Below are 13,474 nucleotides of genomic sequence, written 5' to 3' on the forward strand. Positions count from 1 at the left end.
AAAGAGTTTGCCATAATTATATCCTGAAACAAATACCCACTCTCCCACTCAAGCATCTAATTAAACATCTAATTAAACTTTAGTTGTAACTGGCAATTTAGCATAAAATTATTTCTAGTCTCAACATGATGTCCGCCCTTACTTATTCCAACATTCACATATCAATTTTTACCATGAAAACAGTTATGAATTATAAATAACTCACCCCTCCACAACCTGTACTTAACAGAATTCAGAGACAATTTTTTCAGTCATCTATTATATGATGTGCCTCTTAATCCTTTAATTTGTCTAGTAAAATATTTCTGAATACATTCCAGTCTTTCAAGTTGCCTATAATTACACATATAAACTGGATCACAATATTCTGCAAAAGTTCTTATTTTAATCTTATAAATAGGCAACAGTATTTTCTTTTCCCTTCTCACTATAGTTCTAAATATATTCTTTAGCTCATAATAGCATATTTTAATAATCTCCAAAAGATGCCCTACAACATTGTAATCATTATCAATCTTTATACTGAAGTCACATACACTGTCAGCCACACCTATTCAACAATTATGTTATTACCATCTCCAAAATGCATCATCCATGTCTTTTTAATATTAAACTGTTGGAATCTGACTATAAAATAAATCATCTAAATGTCCTTGTAGTCAATAATATTCATTTATATATGTTGACATTGATGCAACCTTGAAAATATCTGCATGTTTACATGACCATGTATTAACATGTATTGTTATAAGCAATTAAAAAATAGTCCAAAAAAGACCTCTGAGGGATTCTATTACTAAGCTTTTTGCCCTAGACAAAGATTCACTCAAACAGTTTAATCCATCTCAGTACATAATGATTAATATTGTATTTCATTGATAATATAACAATTCTGTAATGAGGTATCTTTCAAAGGCCCTAGCCATAAGATAGAGCACTTCAACTGGTTAACCCATATCTAAACATTCTAAAAGTGGCTAGTGAAAATAAAGTAAATTCATGAAGCAGAAATATAAACTCTAAACATCTAATGTCAATCACTAATACTTCTTATATAATACTTATATATTCTTATATAATACTTCTTATACTAATAACCTTACACAGTCTCAGTAGTATTTTTTAACAAATGATCTAGTCTCATGCATAAACCTCTTAAGAATCCTGTATACCTATAATTATGAAACATGCAGGGGATTTAAATAAAGATTTATGTGTTGGGGTATAGCATAAAATATCACAAAACAAAGGATACTTAACATATAACATTCCTACATATGTTTCATTTAAATACCCTAGTATACACCTCTTTTCAACAACTCAAATAATTGCATATTATTAATCTCAAAACATTACTTCTTATTAATGATCAAATAATCAGTTTCATTATTTGATAATGTACTAAACATCTGTACATTGTCATTTACTCAGTGATTGCTACAACATTACCCCCTCTTATCAATCATACATATTATCAATTTGTTCTTGATTGACTTTAAAACATTCAGCACATTCCATTCATCTAGTTGTGCACCTTCTTGGGATGTATTGTACATTAAATATGTTTTCTGATTGCCTTTGGTGTGACTGAATCACCATCCTATTAGGAGTCATCCCACCCCATTTACCCTCACTGTACTAGGGGACATTCTGCACCACTACCTTATCAGCAGTTCCCACCCATGTTCTTCTACACAAGGGTTAAAGAAAGCCATCTGTACCTACCATCAAAATCAGCCATTTGCCATACAGCAGCACACATTTTCCCCCTCCTAATTTCCTCAACCCATCCTGGATTCTAATACTCCGTCCTATGTTAACTGACTTATTACTGTCTTAATCCCCTCTCCCTACACATATTTGCATACATATGCTATCTCCTGTCTACAATTCTACTCTAATGTTATCCATGCCATAATCTCCACAACATTTCACTCATTCACTTTTAGCAACCACTTCAGCCTCCACATTCACAAAATGACATGACCTACAATTGTGTGACATACCCAGCAACATCATCTTATGCTCCAGCTCACCAACCACATCTCCACTATATCCCCCTAAAACCTATATACATATCTGTCCCTGCTGACTCTAATTGCTGATATTACACCAACAGCTATATCATCTAATCCCACACCTATTGCAAATCTAAAACCTCAGATCCCTACATTATTTTCTTTCTCTCTGTCTCTTTCAACTGACACCTGGTTCTTTCTCTCTACAACAGTGCTCTCCCATCACTTGCTGATACCTCTGTCACTACTGCCATAGCCCACATAGCCACCTTTTCCTTCAGTCATTAACCATTCCCTGGAAGCGCACTACCACCTCATTATTTATTTAGTACTACTTTCAATCGTATCTTCAGGAAACCATACTTACATACAAACTCCAAACTCTTATTCTTAAATCTAAGAAAATGTGTCCATTTTCCTAGTTTTATCTTCACCAAAAATTAACTCTGTGTGGTGACATCTATCCATTCCTGGTCCACTATATCAAGAGTAAAAAAAAAAAAAACTCGTACAACCTCCAATAACAATTGCATAGCTAAGCACTAATTAAAAAAAAAGCAAGTGAGAGGCCTACTCCTCTACAACATAAATCTGAGTAGTATGCACAATCGGGTTTCTGAATTCCATATTCCATTATATCCCAGATATTGTAGTAATAACTGAAACCTGACTAAAACAAGATGTAATGGATGAGGACATTCTTTCTCCAGGATATAATATACGTAGATGGAACAGAAAAAGAAAAAAATGTAATACAATGGTCAAAATATAGCAAAACAACCTGCAGCTCTCTTTTTGCTTTCTTATTTCCTCACAAACTCAGTGGCTGTGCAAACAACAAAACTGGGAACTAAATTCACATAAACAAATAAAACACACACACACTGGAGTGATATGGTCTTATCTCAGTCTATGGAGCAAATTACCATCACAGGACAAGCAAAGTACAGTTTTTACTGCCTTTGAGTCTAGTCTTGATGGGTGAATAGGTAGACACAAATTTATATCAGAATTATCATGTATGGCTCTACTTGATATAAGATGAAGGCATTATTAAGGGCGGCAAGAAAATTTGTCTCTGTATATATTGGTATATATGGTTACTTGTGTGTCTTTTGCCTAGTTTTTTTCAGTGTTTCAAAGCTCTTATGTTTTATCTCTGTCCAGAGCTAGTCCAGAGTGAGATCACAAATCAAACAACATATACTACTACTGATCTTTTTTTATCTTCTTGATGGCAATTTAAATTAATCGGAAGCTATTAATAGAATAATCCATTTTTACATACATTTTGTCAAAATTTCCAGTGTCTTTGCGTATACACTATTCTAGCTGCTAGAACATTTCACATTTGAAAAAAAAAATTGTATCTGATTTTTAAAGGATCCTTGCATCAAATTTATTTAATTGTCATATAAACATAAAATGGTTAGGCAATACATTTTACATAAAATCTAGTATTATTCATTCCTTTATTTATTGTAGTTCAGTACCATAGTTATCTGACTAGACCTAGCACCTTCAAAGCACAGACCCAGGGTGAAAATGTCCCTCAATTATCTACATGGTATACAACAGTTATTATAGAAGAACAATTTACAAATGAACAGTAAATATTAAACTGTGCACACATATGTTACAATTATCTTAAATGCAGTCACAATGTATTATTATATTATTACACATAATAATGACAAATTATTAGCTTAGATTTGGACATTCTTAACTAGATGAATGCAGTGGCTTTTCACTTCTTATCTCCATTTGATATATTTAGAATTGGATGGTTTAGAGAACATTATTTCTATAAAATTAGGAATGCATTGTGGAAAACAATTCAAGCAAAGGTGCTTTCCAAAAATGAATAAGTCCTAATACACAAAGTCACATGTTTTTCCATTATGTTTCAAAGGAAATTTTTATGCCTGGAATAAGCATATTATCTGAAAAGGCTCATTATCAAGAATACAGTTAGTACATTGTGAAAGGATAGTATCTTTATGTAACTGAAATAACCAGAAAATGTTGCTTTGCACCATATCAATAATAAATCTATATATCATATCAGTAACCATTTGAAATCCAAAACACAAAGACAGAATGGCTGAAAAAATGGACTTGAATATACTGAGTCCAAGACTGCCATTTCCTAGAATATTTCCTTTTTGATATAAAGAAGAAGTTTAAAGTAGTACTGTTTGATAGTCACTCTTCTTAAAGTTTCAGTCTTTTTTTGACAAATTGGCACTCTGTATTTCAAGAAAGAGCTCTCAACATTTTTGTAGCTGAGGTCATATCAATTCCTTGTGTCATGTCAATAAAAGAGATGGCAGAAAAATAGTTGCCACCTACATTTCATACCTACACAATAAATAGAATTTTTTTAAAAACAGCCTTAGTATCATGATAATGTCTAGACACATGATTTGGAATCAGCAGACTCAGCGGTTCCAAGAATCTCATGCTTTTGTCATATAGTAGCCTATTAAATAGCATAGCCATTGATTACGGTAGGTAAAGAAACTTCTGGTGATTGACATTGTTGTCATCAAGTCATTTTAACATCAGTGTAGTCTTAGGCTTCTTATGTTCACCTCAGAATGTGCCTTTTAGAACAGACCAGTATTAATGTTTAACAGGGAGTCACTCAGATAATCAGTGCCACATCTAGAAATTCTGCCATTAGCATTTATTTATACTTCAGTTCAAAAAAAAAAAAAAAATTAAAAAATAAATAAATATATATATATATATATAAAACTTCTTATGAAACAAACTATTACACAATTGGTAGCAACCATATCACTAAAGTTAAACACTGAAAAATCTTTGTAGGTTGAAATTTTCCATAATATTTTCTGATGCTGACCAATGTTTTATGTTGAAAAGATTCAATAAGCTTAATCTTCCATTACACTCACGTCTTGTTCTTTTTCTTTGAAAATTATTTGATAGAGACATTTGTGGGTTATTGCAGAGAAAAGATGATTTTAGAAAACGTAATGGGCCGGATTCACGGTGGCTTGCACGGAGTCTACGAGTAGAGTAAGACTCCGTGCAGCCATCATATCTGACGAGCGATCCAGGAACAGCCTGTAGGGGCATGTAAGAGAGCTCCTAAAAAGTCTCCTACACGGACAGGGCTGGGATATGCAAATTACCTCACTTGCAGCCGAAAGGCATGCAAATGAGGTAAATTTGCGATCCAGGAAGCACAAACCTGTCCGAGTAGGAGAAGTGTTAGCTGCAAAAATGTACTCAGTTGACAACTGAGTACTGTTCTGCAAATAGCACAGTGGAGCCTTGTCATCTCCAAATAAAGGTTGCATATGGTTGAGGAAGCATGCCAATGGTCAAATATACGGCCATTGGAAAGTTTCCCAGATGCAAAATTAAAATAAAAATATATTTTTTTTCCGGCGATTTCCGATGTTTAAGCGTAGCGCAGCGCCGCGCAAATGGGGTGCGCTATAAAAATCATAAAATAAGACAATAAAAACCACAAACGTGGAATTTATGAAAATTGTTAAATGACAATGTAAGGGAATAGCAGGCTGAAGACAACATGGCCACCGAGTAGGGGTTGCTAAGGGGAGAAGCCCAGTCTAAGACATGTAACCAAGCATTAGTAGGCAATCCTATGTAAATGAGTGTTAGGATAGTGAATCGCACTTCTACATAGCAAATGAGCACAGTCAGTGCAGTGTAGGAGTAGGATATGGGGAGGAACAGAGTAGGAGATAGGTGACATCACAAGGGGGGGTATGTATGAATGTAGTGAAGCTCATTGGAGCACAGTGGCATGTGTTAGCTGTCAGTTAGAAATCATGGAAAGAGGTGTGTCAACAGGTAGGCCAGGGAAAGGCAAGAAATGGAAGGTGTATACTGTGGATAACACCAAAGTTTCTTGCTGAGCGGGTATGCGCGTGTGCGCACTTGTAAACCCGACTAAGACAAAGTGCATGCGTGGAAGCATGAGTGCGCGTGTATAAGCTGGAGTAAGCATGCATAAGGCTGTTAGAAGAACTGTAAGATTGCGCTGGTGTGTGCGTGTTTTAACCCGAATAAGCAAGTTTTAGTCCATCTAAGCATGTGTGCACGAGTGTGTGCTGCTGTGAGTGTGTTTCCGCTCGTAAGCACGTCGCTCCCCCTGAGGAAACAGAAAGGAAAAAGGAAGCACAACAAATAGTAGGAAGCTACCAGGGAATACTAGTAGAGCTAGCAGGTGCAAACAATCAGAAGCAGGCAATTACACAGGCAGAACACTAGCCCAGCCCAGCACTTAAAACTCTGCAAACAACAGTGTAGTTTGTTTCTCTCAAGAGACACTGCAACACTGGAGTAAGCTACTAGAAGTGAAAACTGAAAAAGCTACACTCAGACAAAAAATGCTAGGGGCTGCCATTGCTGTTATAAGGTGACATATGCAACATGCTGAGGGTGGTGACAATGTAAATGCTGCCAGACAACCCACAGTGAGGAGACGGAGAAGAGTGTACAGGCCCAGGGTCACCTACCAGGGGTTACATGAGCTGGAGATAGTGGAAATCTATAGAGTGGACAGAGACCTCCTGCAGCAAATTGTTGAGCTGTGCAGGCCACGCCTCACACACAGAACCAACAGAGGGGAACCCATCCCAGTGGAAACCAAGGTATGTGTTGGCCTAAGAATACTAGCAACAGGTACCTTTCAGAGACCAACTGGTGATATGATGGGGATATCACAGGCATCAGCATCCAGGGTACTACACCAGTTCCTGGATGCCATGTCAGCACATGTCAGTGATCATGTATATTTCCCCAATTCCCGTGAGGTATTGGCCAGCAATATGAGTCTCTTCCAGCAAATAGCAGAATACCCTGAGGTAGTGGGTGCAATAGACTGCACGCATATACGCATCAAAGCACCAGCTGGTGAGCGGGGTAGGGCCTACATTAACCGCAAGGGCTTCCCCTCCATCAACTGCCAGGTCGTGTGCGATGCCCAGGGCATAATAATGAATGTGTGTGCTGGCTGCCCTGGAAGCTACCATGATTCCCATATCTGGCATCTGACGCAGCTGTACCAGACATTTGCCAATGGGGACATCCCACATGGTCACTTAGTGGGGGATGCTGGCTATGCACTGGAGCCGTGGCTGATGACACCCATCAGAAATGCACACACACCTGAACAGGAACGCCATAATGAGGCACACGCACAAACACGAAATGTAATCGAGCATGTGTTTGGGTTGCTCAAGTCATGGTTCCGGTGCCTGGACACATCTGGTGGAGCCTTGCAATACTCACCAACTACATGTACCCAAATTGTCATGGTATGTGCTATGCTACATAATATGATTCTGCGAAAACAGCTGCAGCAGGACCAGCATAGGCATGGGCCAAACAGCCCCCCACCAGTGCCAAGGCCATCACAGGCAGAGCGTGACTCAGATGAGGAACAACCTGAGCCTGCCCCAGTAGGCAGAAGGAGGCGTGCCCAGTATGCCATGGCCTTGGCAAAGAGGCAACGCATAGTACATACACTGGCTCAGTAGGAACCCTGGAAATGATACCTCTCTCTGACTCGCACATATAGTAAAAGGGATGCCTAACTTGACACTACCTGTTTTCAAACATGTATAGGGAGTGCAGTATGTGCATCTGACATAGGCAGCCCTGCAGCACCACCTGAGGCATGATTGCCATGTGTTAAACAATGTAAGGTAGTGCTAAACAGCATTTACCACCATGTAGTATATGCTCACTTGATGACCTTGAGTATCATCCTACCCTCACCAAACATGAGGCCACAATATGAAGACAAGATGATCAATTACAACAATTGGCTTAAGTATTGGTGTCAGTGAAAGGGGATACAATGCCTGTCAGCCTGGGATGACATGCTCGACAGGATATGATGCTTCACTAGGGATGGATTTCACCTATCACCTGTGGCCTTTTGGATATTCCCAAAGGCTCTTGTCACCCCCATAGTGCCTTTTTTAGGTAAGGCTCAAAACACAAACCCACCTGCATAGGTATCACAAGGGATAGGAAACTATAAGTAATGCTACTCAATGCCAGAAGTCTAAACTGCAAGATGCACTCACTCAAAACTCTCCTCAGCATGGAGAATGCTGATATCTGTGCAGTAATAGAAATCTGGTTCAAGGCTCCCAAGATCACCCTAGCATTAACAGGTTACACCTCATACCATGCTTTACAGCTGCAAAACATGAAACAAACTACAAAAGGAGGGTGAGTATCAATATTTTTCAGATACCCACACCCCCAGGTTGGTGGCACAGCATGAAGCATCGGAGACTATCCATGTGCAACTAACAGTGGCTAAAACCGCCTTCCAGTTCATAGCCTGCTACAGACCACCCTCCTAAACCCAGGAACCACACTTGGCTGACTGGAGAACACATGAAAATATGAAGGTCTCCCCAAACACCATTATATTGGGTGACTTCAACTACCCAAACATAGACTGGGAGCATTACCCTAGCCCCAATACCCTAGCCCAAAGGTTCCCAGAATTTATAAACCAAAATGCTATGGAACAACTTGCTACCACTCTCACAACAGGGGAAAAAATACTGGACCTCATCATCACCAACATGGGGACTCTATGCCCAAGACCAGAAGTGTATCCCTCACTGGTAAGATCAGACCAGAGAGTAATATCACTGGATATTCACATCCCGATCCCAGCCCATGGCCAGAAAAACACAGTGAAAATTATTCACTAAAGCAAATGTCACACTCCTCAAAACTGAGGTGGAATCCTTCACAGCCCCTGTGCCTGTGGAAAATATGGCCCAGACCTCATAACCCTTTATAAACGCATTCTATGAACACCTTCAGGAATGCATGGATCGTGCAATCCCAAATAAAACCAAGACCCAATCCTCCAAAGCCAGGCATCCTGTCCAGTGGACCCCAGCCATAAACAAACCATACAATACAAGGCAGAAGCTACAATATGACAGATCAAAATCCCAAAAAGGGAAGGCATCTCTGATCAGTATCATTGAAAAACTACGGCCACACATAAGATCGTCTAAGGCCATCTTTGAGATAAAAATTGTACATGACACCAAGGATAATCACAAGGCATTCTTTAGTTATGGTAGGAACCTGTGTGGGAATCCCCAGATATGCTCAGACGTAGTCCAAAATGACAAACAATACACCAAACCCACAGACATTGCCAAAATCTGAGCTGACAGGTTCAGTGCAAACTCCCCCCCCCCCTCCCCATCAAAAGGGCAAATATCTATCCCAGCAGAGTGCTGGCCCCCTGACATCGCAGATGCTCAGGTAACAGTCAGCTTCTCCAAAGCAAAACACACAGCATCAATGGGACCAGACGGTGTCCTGGGCTGTGTCCAACATGAACCCCAAGAAGAATTGAACACAAACATAAAACCACTGTTCAATCTCAGCCTTACCACAGGATATGTACCCAAAGAGCAGTGTACAGCAACAGTGGTCCCTCTCCTCAAAGGTGGTGCCTCAATGCATACTGCAAACTATAGCCCCAGAAACCTGACTAGCTTGGTCTGCAAAACTATGGAAAGGATCATCATGGACCTCAGAAATAAACATATTGGTGACCTACAGACACTGGATCCTACCCAGTTTGCCTTTGTTAAGGGCAGATCCTGCCTTTTAAACCTGGTTGAGTCATTTGAAACAGTCACCAAGGCCATTGATGAGGGGAAGGTGGTCCACACAGCCTACCTGGACCTCGCAAAAGCCTTCCATACAGTACCCCACTTGATCATCATAGATAAGATCACCAGCTTCAATATAAACCCCGATGTCACTAGATGGGTTGCAAACTGGCTCAAGGACAGAACCCACATGGTCAGAAATGCTGGAGCCATGTCAGACCCCAAACCAGCTACAAGTGGCATCCCACAAGGCTCAGTCCTGGGAACTCCCTTGTTTGGTATATATTTCTCAGAAGTACAGATCAACACAGAGGGACTGTTGGTGAACAAGTTTGCAGGTGACTGCAAATTGGGCGCCATAATCGACCCTCCAGCTGACACAAGCATCCTACAAAAGGGCCTCATAGAAACAGACAAATGGTGCCAGAGCCATGTCCTCAAGCTAAACGCAAAAAAGTGTATAGTCCTCCCCTTTGTCAAAAACTAAGTGCCCACAAATTACCACATAGGTGGCAACCCATTAAGTATGGAAGAAGTGATAAGGGACCTGGGGACCCAAGCTGATAGCAATCTCTCATTCGATAACCACGTGGCCAAAGTGTTTAGAAAAACATTTCATATAGCCCACCTAATCATGAAGGTATTCACATCTACATCAAGGGAGGTCATCGTGCCTCTTAACTCATCCCTCATCAGGCCCATAATTGAGTACAATGCCCCTTGTGGGATGTACCTTATCAGACACCTGCAGCAGCTGGAAAGACCACAAAAGTACCTCACCAGGAGGATCAAAGGGCTCAAACACCTGCCATTTGCTGCCCGGTTAAAGAAACTGCAGCTCCACTCAGTGGCATACCGCCTGCCCAGAGGCAATCTGTGTCTGATGTATAAAGCAATGTCCAACCTGGAATCAATGGACATGCTGCACCTCTGAAAATCAGAATCCCATCAAGCTACGCACTCAAGAGACCTAAACCTCAGGACTGAAATAAATAGGACATACTGGAGTGACAGATTCATAACCCAGAGGCTCCTCCCACTCTTGAGTAAACCCCCACTCCAGGTTGGCCAGAGTCCCCCATTGACTCTCTTCAAGAGGAATCTTGATGAGTGGATGGGAGATTGTAGGTTTACCCTGGGTATCACTTCTATGTCACTGTTAGACAGAGGCACAGCATACTAACCTTGAAAAATGTCATGGCAAACTCCACTTAAAATGTGTGTTGAAAGCCAAACACACTCTGGCTAGGATTATAAATGCCCTAGGGCAGATAGCCTAGTATGAACCTATGAACAGAATCACACACACCAACTAGTACAACTGTGGTCAATGTGGAGTAATGTTTGGCAATGTCCACCCAAGTTGGTGGATACACAGCAATGTTGGACAAGCCTGGTTTAAGTAGGCCATAGCTGAACAAAATGCAACATGCTCATAGTTGCCCAACTGGCCCTTAACCAGTCTGGTCTGCTCAGTATGAACATTTAAAGCAGTGATGGGACTCAAACCCATGATACTGTGCAGCATAGTGAGAGTACTGAACCAGTACACCATGACAGTATTGCAGTGTTCAGTCAGTATGAGAGAATGTTGCCAAGTCTTTGCAAACTATCACATGGAAACCCTGCAGGCACAGCATAATCCCTGTTGGGTTATGACACAAAGGAGTCTGGCAATAAGAACACAACATGACTTCCAACACACACAGTATAAATGTCAATATTGGTCATGTTCACACACAACCAGAAATGTAGTGGACTCCAGATCACAACATATGGAAAGGTCACACTGGGCATGCTCACGCACTTGAATAAATGAGACATATGTCAGGCAACAAAGCATGGAAAGCCTGAACTGGGCATGCTCACACACTTAGGCCATGTCTGAGTATAGCAGTCAGTCACACATATCTGGCAGTTGTATGTGTTAAGCCAGGAACCTCCCACGATCCAGCAATCTGCCCTGTGCACACAGTTAAATGACAACAGACACATATATTAATATACTGGAATGCTGTCATGATCAAACATGTTACGCAGATACACAAGTTGTTCATAGAAACTGGGAAAGCTATGGCAACAAAGACCTGCAAACAGTAGCAGCAACAAATATTGTGCATCCCGAACATAAACATAGGTGCAGAGGTCAATACTAGGCTGTATGCCCTAGGGAATTCATAAGCCTAGGCAGAGTGTATTTGGCGTCCACCTCCCCAGTAGAGTAGCCTACTGTGCCTCTGTAAAGTAGGTCACAGAAGGCATCTTTTAAGGCTAGTTTGCTGTGGCTCTGTCAAGCAGGGACACAGTGGAGATCCCAGGGATGAATTAGCAATTTCCCATCCATGTGGCTGTATTTCGCTGGAAGAGGGTTGGCGAGGGGCTATGTCTAACTTTAATTGGGATTCACTTCTAGAATGAGGGGAGCCTTTGGGTAATGAATCTGTCCCTGCAGCATGTCCTATTTATTTTTGTGCTGAGGTTTAAGTCCCTGGAGTGTGTAGCTCTAAGGGTCTTGGATGTTATGAGGTGGAGCATGTCCATTACTTCTGGGTTTGAAATAGCTGCATACATCAGGCATAAATCACCTCTGAGTAGGCGTTAAGCAGCTGAGTAGAGCTGGAGATCCTTTAGTTGAGCTGCATAGAACATCTGTGTGTAGCCCATGATCCTCTTGGGGAGGTACTGTTGTGTTCACTGTAGTTGCCGCAGGTGTTGGGTAAGGTACACCCCAAAAGGGGCATTGTAGTCAAACATGGGCCTGATGAGTGACTATAAGAGGGCCACAATGACCTCCCATGATCTACATGCAAACACCCATGTGATAAGGCGGGCTATATAAAGGTCTCTGCAATGACTCTGTCAATGTGATTAGCAAAGGAGAGGTTATGATCTATGTGGGTCTGTGGGATATTGCTCTGTTATGTAGTAGCTTCCTCCTTCTGTTGTACAGCTTATATATAGCTGGGGTCAACCTGACAGGTCTCCTGTTTTGGAGGAGTCATGGTTTTATTTGGGATAGCATGATTAATGCATACCTGCAGGTGCTCATACAATGCGTTTGTAAAGGAGTCTGCAGATTGGGCTGTATTATCCTCCAGCTCGGGGCCTTTGAAGTATTCCACCCCAGTCTTCACAAGTGCAAAGTCTGCTTTTGAGAAATTCTTTACAGTGATTTCCTTGGCTGGGGGTGGGGACGGGATATGGATGTCCAGGGAAAGTTGTTTATGGTCTGATCTTAACAATGACGGTTCTACCTTTGGCGTGGAACATAGAGAGTCCCCATGTTGGTGATGATCAGGTCCAATATGTATTCCCCCTTGTGGGTGTGGTGACTGGTTGTGCCATAGCACATGGATTCACAAATTGTAGTAGCTGTAGGGTGATGTTGTTGAGGGCCTGAGTAGTATCCCCAGTCAATATTTGTGTACCTGAAGTCAACCACTATAATGGTGTGTGTTTGAAGACCTGCATATCCTACACTGTTCCCAGGAAAGCCAAGTGTGGTTACTGGGTATGGGGGGGGGGGTGGTGGTCTGAACTACACACCAAACCAAAAGGCAGTTTTGCACAATGGTAGTTGTATATGTATGGCCTGTCATGCTTAGTGCAGTGGTACCAACCCAGAGGTGTGTGTATCTGTGATGTATATGGATACACCCCCTACTTGTGTTGCGTGTTACAAGTCCTGTGGTCATGAAGCATGGTATAGAACATAACCTGGCAGTGCCAGTGTGCATATGTGACCCTGAACTAGGCGTCTGTTAATGCACAGATATTGTTATCCCCCAT

This window comes from Protopterus annectens, chromosome 1.part1, assembly GCF_019279795.1.
Source record: "Protopterus annectens isolate FY-2018-M chromosome 1.part1, PAN1.0, whole genome shotgun sequence".
Taxonomy (NCBI): Eukaryota; Metazoa; Chordata; order Ceratodontiformes; family Protopteridae; genus Protopterus; species Protopterus annectens.